A 9251-nucleotide genomic window follows, 5' to 3' on the forward strand; every position below is an offset into this window, starting at 1 on the left:
GCTGCTGAACAACCCGCAGCACAAACAACTCCTTCCAATACTGTACAACTACGACTGTTGCCAAACATGCGCAATGAAATCACCACCGACGGGCTGAGAAACGCTGCAGAGTCAGACGCAATACAACTGCGATCCTTTGCTTCTTCTTCTTAAAAGTAGTAACGAGAAGTTACAAAAGGGTAACAAGGAGTGATCATCACTGTCATGCACTAACCAACAGATCGCATCGGCAGAGTACGCCCTCCACTTGCAATTATCAACCAGGGAGACCCTCATATACCCAGCCCTGTATATAGTCCTAAGGAAATCTTCAGTCCTATACAACTCACCATTGTAAAGTTACTTGGGCTTCACTCGCTGCAGGATCGGATGCGACTTCACATGAAGGTGAGTGGCAGGCACAGAAAGCTGTCCTTACACTTGTCTCTCCCACCCATTCCAACAACCGCTCCTCTTGCTGCTCAGTGCAGGAATGAAACTCTCCGCTCCAACCTCCTGCCTCACTCACAGCCAATGGGAAGTCCCGGCCTGGAGTCAAGTTACTCACACAGCAGCTCCACTGACAACACACTAATCCCTCATAGGCAGTCAGTAAAACCCGCACTGGATTCACACACACCTCACGCACACCTCACAATCTCCAATAACTTTGTCTGGCTGGGATGTTAACCTGCAACTGCTAACTGTATGCAACACAGAGTGGTTAAATAGTTCCCCATAGGATGACTCTCCAGCTTTCTGTTCAGATGTATAGGACTTTTAGGAGCATCATGTTTAAAAATTATAACAAATACATACCGCCCAACTGTCCCGTTTTTAGAGGGACAGTCCCTCTTTTGACAGCTCAACCCCATCCCTCATTTGTACTGAAAAGTCCTGTTTTTCTCTGCACTGAACAGCCAGAAAAAGAAACAATGTTTCTTACTTAATTGGCTTTTGGCAGAGAGCCCAGAACATCCACAACTGCTTATAAGATACTTTTGTAACAATTTCAAGATAAGGAAATAAGTAATTGTAACAATATAATATAACAGGTCCCTTGGGAAAAGTTGCACTCCCTGCATTAAGGGCAATTCACCTTCATTAGCAAAACTGTAATAACTGAAAAAAAAACACAGAAATATGTTCAAACGTTCATAACCTGCCAAATTTTGTAGAATGGCAATTAGGGGTGTGGCCACAAAAAAATTTGGCTGCGCTACGCACACTTCTATATCTATATCTATATCTACTCTCTCTCTCTCTCTCTCTCTCTCTCTCTCTCTCTCTCTCTCTCTCTCTCTCTATATATATATATAGTGAATAAAGTACCCCCTCTTGTAAATATAAGGATATTCTAAGTTACCGAGGAGTTTCATGTCATTTTGCAACTGGGGGTACTTTATTTATTATAATACACAAGTTTCAGGGAGTCATGTGACAGAAATGACATCAGAACTCACCGTTTATTACTGATGACATCAGAACCGTTTATGAGGATATCATTTACAAGATATTCATAGCTTTTGTGTATTATATATATATATAATATAATAGTCCAGGCTGGCAATATGTGGGTTCTGGCAAATGCCAGAGGGGCTGCTATAAGGTCCCCATAGTGGGCTGGTTGGGGCTATTTGGGCCTCTGTGTGGGCTGATTGGGCCTCTGCGTACCTGAAATGCCAGGGCCTATTTTAATTCTCAGTCCGGACCTGTTGTGTAGTGAAGTACAGCAAGTACAGGTCTTTTGCAAACAAAAATAAGTTTTTTTTTTATTTCTCAAGGTCCTTGATAAAGGCCCTAAAGTCTTTGCTGGTGGGTAATTTACAGACACAAATATTAGGTGGATACGAAGTGCTACAGTATATAGTGCCTGTGACTGACTCACAAGTTCACAAGTACCAGTACTGAGTAAAACCAAGGAGGGGGCCTGGAGGAAGGCGTTCTTCCAGGCGATTTTCATTTTAGCTGGCAGAAGGCAGGGGGAAGGCAGCTCAGGGAGATTGTTGGCCTGAAGAAGAGGAGATTTGTCACTGGGGCGACTAATCTCCCCAAATTTGCTCATGTGGCCAGACCCTAAATAAAATGCAAAAAGAAACGTCAAAATTGTGGTGATGCCATTCACAGAAATGCTATCCTCTTTCAAGCACTCATTTTGTTTCTCTATTTGTAACCGCTGAAGTTTTTCTATGGTGTCAGGCAGAAAGGCATCCCCATAAATCTGCCTGAGAATAGAATTCTGTCAACTAGGGCTGCTGACATGGAAGTGCAGCACTTAAAGTCACTGCTGTCATTCATCAGGTTAATTGCTGATTAGCACCAAGTGGCCCCCTGGGAAATTTCATTGAGTGACAGTGACACTTAGTAAATGTACTAAAGTGGTGGTGGTGCCGTAGCTGCAACCTGCAGCTAATTGGGTTTGGCAAGTAACCTTTCTTATTCCTTGAGGAAGGGGTCTCCTAGTAATCCACTGGTAATTGTTATACTTCTAGTAAATGCTTCCTATGGGAAGGTTCATACATGATATGGCCAAATGCAGGGCAGCCATCAGGGGGGGACAGGGGGGAGAATTGTAGGGGGCCCGAGGGTAAGGGGGGCCCGCCACACTGCACTTTCTTGATTAGCTGGGCCCCCCCTGCTTTCTGAGAGCTGCTGACTTCGGGAAGGCAGGGTGGAAGCACAAGGGGAGGTATCTTCTGTCCATTACTTCCCCTTATTGGTCACTGAGTTTAAGTCCCGGTTCAGCTGCTCAGGGATTGGATAGCTGAGGTTTGAACTTCTCCTCCAGCTCATCCAATCACCATGCAGCTTTACCAGAACTTGAAATTCTGTGACCAATAAGGGAAGAAAATGCTGTTACTGGAAGAAGATGCAGCCACCTGTGCTCCCCTCCTCTCTTCTGTAGTTGGCAGCTCACTGACAGCAGGTGGACCCCACTAATGAAGTAAGTGTAACATGGTAGGGCCCCCCTAAAGGTAACCCTTTGTGGTCCCTGTTGTGTGGTGGGGCCCTGGGCACCTATTTTTTTTAAACTTCTGGGAGGGCAAGTTTTTTTACATGGACGTTTAAGGGGGGCCCTGGCCACCAATTTTCCTATAACTTGGGGGGGGGGGCCTGGCCATTTCCCCATGTGGTGTCCTAGCCACCAATATTTTTTAATGGGAGGCACTGACCACAAATCTTTTTTTAAATGGGGGGCCCTGACCACAAATTGTTTTTTCAATGGCGGGGGTCACTGACCACAAATATTTTTTTATTAACATGTGGGAGCCATAGCCACCAATGTTTTTTTTTTTTCAGTGTGGTGTGTGGTGGACCTGTGGGGTGGGCGGACCTGTAGGTGGGGCTTGTGGTGGGCACAGCCCAGGGGGCCGAGGAAATATTTTCGTATGGGGCCCTGTGATTTCTGATGGCGGCCCTGACCAAATGTATTCAGACCCTCTGTCTAAAATGACTTGAACTTAGTGTGAATGCTCACTGCCAACTTTTAGACCGTGTCTGGAACAACACAGACAGTTTAGAAACTTATTTAAGGCTGAATGGAATCAAAACCCACCAAAAACTTTATGGATTTTGGAACTTGTAGTATAAATATAAAGATGAACTTATTCTAAGCTAATTCTATTTTGTATATCTTTTTAATTATGAGCGTATCTATTCTGCCTCTTCCCTGCCAGCAACTGAAAATGCTTCAGGGACACTGAATCTGGTACTAAGAACATCACATGAGGGCTCATATGAGTGTTCAGCGCAACGCAAAACTTAGCATTTATTAAATATTCTGCACTTGATTCTGCAGGGTCCATTCCTCATGTTCCTTTACATCACTTGCAGTACGTCTATTGATGAAGGAGAACCCTGGAGCTACAGTCAACATTTTGAACACACAGCACAGATTTTGCTGGGGAGAAGTGAATGTATTTATTTTCTCACTAAAATCTCCTTGTATGTGTGCACACAGGCTGAAGCCTTGCCTATCAGTGCACGTGCAGTTTACTTTAGTAAAAAACTATGGTAAATTGAAAAAAATGATGCAAGTTCAAATATGGGGGACTATTTTTTTTTGACCTGTCAGAAATAAGAACATATATTGACATAAAGTCTGCTTAGAATAATGAAGTGGTGGGAGTAGGACACTATAGGGTCCTTAAACACAATTAATCATACTTAAGTCTACTAAAGAAAAACAAACAAAAAATAACTATAGTGTAAAAGAATTAACATGCAATCCTTCCTTAACTATTATTGGATCTATGGCTGAATGCCTAATACAGCAATGTTTTTATGTTTTCTGTATGTTTTTTATGAGCTTAGCGGCCCTTGACTAAATGCTGGACAACTAATGGGTGCTAGGATGTAAAAAGATGTGCTGCAGCTTTAAAAGTTACACATGCACAAGACCCTACAAAGGATAGTGAAGACAGCAGAGAAGATAGACATAGACATAGGTGTCTCTCTTCCTTCCATCACGGACATTTACACCACTCGCTGCATCCGTATAGCCACCAGCATAGTGGCTGATCCAACACACCCCTCACACTCACTGTTCACACTCCTGCCATCTGGATAAAGGTACCGAAGCATTAGGGCCCCTCACTACCAGACTGTGTAACAGTTTCTTCCCCCAAGCCATAAGGCTCCTGAATACTCAGGGACCGGACAGATTCCTCTCACACACACACTCCATCTGACCTTACTATGTGCCATGGCGTTGCACAGCCACTGTATGCCATTGTATGGATGAATAGCCATTGGATACAATTGTTCTCTATGAGCACAACTGCATTTGTCATGTTCTTTATCATGTTCTTGCTACTGTCATGTCACAATGATGCACCCATCATGTCTGACGTTTAGCATTATTTACTTAACATATTACATCTGCTGAGTGTGCACTGTCTTGTCCTGTCCCTGCACTGTGCTGACCTGTCTTGCAGGAGTTGCATATTTTTGCACTTGCACTTTTCATCTGTTGTCCGGTACATCTATGTTGTGTTGTGCAGCACCATGGTCCTAGAGGAACGTTGTTTCGTTTCACTGTGTACTGTACAAACATATATGGATGAAATTACAATAAACTCACTCTTCCACACAATATTAGAGTGCTCAACCTAGTGCAAAATCCTTGAAGACCAGGTGCTCAGCAGTAATTAACCCAACCTGCCACGGGTCAAGAGAATTCAATACAGAGTCCAATGACTGCAGCACACTGTTAGTTATAGCCTCACAGGGCCCTTTCTCAAGGCTTGAGAAAGGGCCCTGTGAGGCCCGAAACATTGCCCCTTTTTTGTCTACCTGCACAATTGAGATAATAAAACCATAACGTTGAAAGTGAATTATAACTAACAGTGTGCTGCAGTCATTGGACTCACTCTTGACTCTCTTGATGTCCATAACACACAATACTTACAGTACATAAAAAAAGACAGAATCCGAGTGGGGTGTGCCATCAAAGTGCAGACATACCACCACTTTATCATCTTAATTTACTCTATAAATGGAGCATGGGAGGGTTTCTCTAATAATATCTAAAGCTTCTCCTGCAAATTTTTTCCCCATTATCCTGTTGTTCTTTTATTACATTAATTGTATAGCGCTATAGTAAACTGACTTTACTGTAGTCAGTTTAAGCTACTATCAGTGTGTGGTTATACCACATATGAGGCCCTCTCTCTCAGGGTTAAGCCCTCGCAGTGGGGTGGAGGCAGGGTGTAGTAACCAGGTGCAACTGTAACCAGGTGCAATAGCACAAATGATGGTCGCCAGTAGTTCTTTAACTCTTAAACAATGAACTGTCTTTATTTAACATAGCACATAGCACATACTGTAGCACATATCCACAAAGGAGTTTAGAACAATCAGACAGCATAAAGGTAGCATATACTCACAGTACCAATATAGGCTGAATACCTGCAGGCCAGAATATACAGCAGAGAGAGTTGCAACTTGTGAGGGGTATTGCCCAGTTTTCAGGATCTCTTTGAGTGGCAGTCTAGGGGAATTCCTATCATCCCTAGTCTCAACACTTAATCCCTCTAATATCCTCGGTGGAGCCTTGAGCTGCTCAACTAAATAACCTCTCTATCACTCCTAGAGTGATCTATAAAAGAGTATGCTATCTAATTACTAGGGCCAATGCACCTAGGGTCAACATGTACCTATTTCCTTCCAGCCTGCTTGGTTGGGCTAAAGCAATGGACCCAGACCTCATGGTTTCCAAGACCTTTATACTACTGCACAGTGCCATCTGGTGTACACTCTGAGAACTACAGGGGTTACTATAAGCAGAAGGTCCCCATAAGGACCCACTTAGGTGTCCATATTACTAGGGATGTGCCTGTCTGTAATGTGTAAGGGTGTCTAAATTTTCACATCCCTATATTTGAAAACCATGATTGTGACAAAGCGAGAGAAAGTTACTGTCCAGCGTGGGCCCATATTCATAATCAGTTCAACAGTAGTTCTTTCAATAGGCACAGAAAGGAAAATACCTTATTAAGTGTACAGCAGGCTACAGTTGAAGATAACTCTTCCATAAGCACCACAACTTATATTGTGCATGACTTCAGTGCAGGGTTTCTTAACATTTTCCCACCGGGACTCAGATTGAATCTGGGAATCACATTTGGGACCCAAGAGTTGGTACAGAATAATTTATGAGCCTCATTATATTGCACAAAGAAAATTTGCCCCACGAGGTTGCATTTTTAGATCCTGACCCATAGGTGAAGAATCCCTGCTTTAGAGAATTGAAATTCTCAGAGATAACCAATTATCAGAGCATATATAGGAAAAAGAAAAAGGAATAAGAAAAATAAAATAAGATTCTTAAATATGTTTCTAGACAAACTTACAGGTTTCATTAATATGCATGTTTCTGCATAAATAGTTTTTTTTGAATGATGCCCCCTGAAAGGGGATACAGGAGGCCAAATCTATATCAGGGGATACAGGAGGCTAAACCTAAACAAAGGCAAAGGTGGATATTTAATGTTTATTGCAAACAAACTCCCTCTGGTAAACAGAGGTACAGTGGCTTAGCAGAATTGCATTGTGTATTATTTATAAAAAAAAAAGCTAAGCAACAGCAGGGCACACAGTATTACTTAACTGATGTTTTTAGAGTCAATCTGTCAGTGACTATCCTCTTTGGATTAATCCTGGAAATCGTTAGTACGAACAAACACACTTTCACTTTTTTTTGGTTCTCAAATTGGGGGGTAGTTCTGCCCTTGCATGTAATATCATGATTTTGATCTTCTACTGAAGAACAGAGAATATAACTCAATTAACTAAGAATGTTATATAATGCACTTCATGCGTCACTTTTTGTTTTAGGTTAGCCATACATTGGCCTTTGGGCTAGTGGCCCAAAAAATCAGCTTCTTCAACAAACGAGTCCTTGGCTACAGTTAATGAGACTCTGCTGACATGTGTAGAAGAAAATGGGTAGAAGATTTACTCATTTGTGGGTAATTTAAGAGGGTCACCGCTGAAAAAAATACTGAAGACTGAGAAGGAAATCTTATGTTAAAGGGAAAGACTCACAAGTGACTAATTTAATCTAAATGGCTTTTTACCATGTGCATTAGCAGCCTACCGGTAATAATAAAGTGACTACTTGTAGTGTTTAGACTATTATTTTCTATAATACTAAAAGCATTCTAGTGTAAGGATGTGCAATTCAGAGGTGTGCGCGTGGGGTTTAAGAAATATACATGTGGGGAGCTGGAGAGCTGCCTGCGTAGCACAAAGGTGCAATGATCAGTCAGTAATGTGCATTATATTTAGCAAGCCGAAGGTCTGGAATGGGAGTCAAAATAGGCCTTGGCATTCCAAGTACAATGAGGCACACACAGCCCCCACCAACCCACTAAATAGTGACTTTCTATGGCATCTTCTAGCAGTCCCTCTGTCATTTGTCAGATACCACAGATTTTCGGTCTGGGCCTAGCAAGTAGATAAGGCATATCAGTCATTTGCTGGACCTAAGGTGGCCATACACGGGCAGATTTTATCTGCCAATTGGGGCCCTTTAGACCAATTTGGTTGTTTACCAATAGGCCCACCAGATCGATATCTGGTCAAAAATCGGACATGTCCATCAGGCAGGTTTTATTTTTCCGATAGAGGAAAGCATCAGCTAGTTGATGTGATCCTCACTCCGTCATCTTGTATACCCAAAGGTCATGTAGCTTTAATATCAGATAATATTGGAAAGAGGACCGCATCAGCTATTTGGTGTAATCCTTACTCTGCCAGCTTGTATACCTGCAGGGTCATGTAGCTTTAATATCTGTGGCATAAATACAGAGGAAGCAGAGCAAGTGGACATCCTCTTCTGCAGGGAGTCTGCAGGTGACCGGGGGAGCCTGGGCCCTCAAACAGTTTGTTATAATGTTATGTTGACAGCACCTTGGCATTTATTGCCTTTTGAATGCTTCACCTATGGGACTGTGTGTATATATACATATATACTTATGTAGCAAATTCTAATCACATTTTTTTTATATCACAGTAGTCAGAGATCCAGTTTGAACCCCATTTTACTTCACTGCCCAGCGTTAATTAGCAAAGTGACTGAAATAAAGAAAAAAATCGTAGCAAATCAGAGGAAACAAATCTACAATTCTAAAATATCTGATTTTATTTAGAGAAATAGAAAAAAACATAAAATAAATATAGTTAAATCTTGTTGAAAAAAGACAAAGTCCATCAAGTTTAACCCCTCCAAATGAAACCCAGCATCCATACACACACCCCTCCATACCTTCACATAAATTATATATACCCATTTCTATGCTAACTATAGAGTTTAATTTCACAATAACGTTTAATATTATGTCTGTCCAAGAAATCATCCAAGCCACTCTTCTGTGCAACGTGGGAAATTATTTGGGTTCTATAGAAAGTTTGATAAAATGTATTCTGATTTTCCCCAGTAGGATACAGAGCATCAATAGTTTTGGTCTCTGTTGGTGACTATACCCAGCCTCCAACTGGCTGGGCAGGATGCAGAGCACAGGAGGCACTTGCTGATTACCTTTATTTCCTGATTCTCAGGCCATTGTTCTGGCCATTTGCTATATAGCACACAGTGGTTATTGTTTAACCTTTTGCACTTGCTTTATGATCCCAGCCCCCATGGGACCATTCATGAAGACTTCAAATAACAAATGAGTCACTTTACTGTCCGCATTACTCCTGAGCAGGTATTCTGATGCTGCCATTCTGCTTTGTCAGAATTATTAAAAATGTCCCCAGAGATACAG

At 42.0% G+C, this 9251-nt stretch overlaps 1 protein-coding gene across 1 annotated transcript in view; it reads right to left on the reverse strand.

Annotated features, from left to right (window-relative positions):
* Positions 1–550, reverse strand: part of n4bp3.S (NEDD4 binding protein 3 S homeolog) — a 33584-nt gene extending 33034 nt beyond the window's left edge. Inside the window, exon 1 of the mRNA XM_018256086.2 lies at positions 330–550. The gene's annotated coding sequence lies outside the window, so the exon portion shown is untranslated. The remainder of the gene's footprint in view (positions 1–329) is intronic.
* Between the last annotated feature and the right edge of the window lie 8701 nt (positions 551–9251).

The sequence above is a fragment of the Xenopus laevis genome, chromosome 3S, assembly GCF_017654675.1.
Source record: "Xenopus laevis strain J_2021 chromosome 3S, Xenopus_laevis_v10.1, whole genome shotgun sequence".
Lineage (NCBI taxonomy): Eukaryota > Metazoa > Chordata > Amphibia > Anura > Pipidae > Xenopus > Xenopus laevis.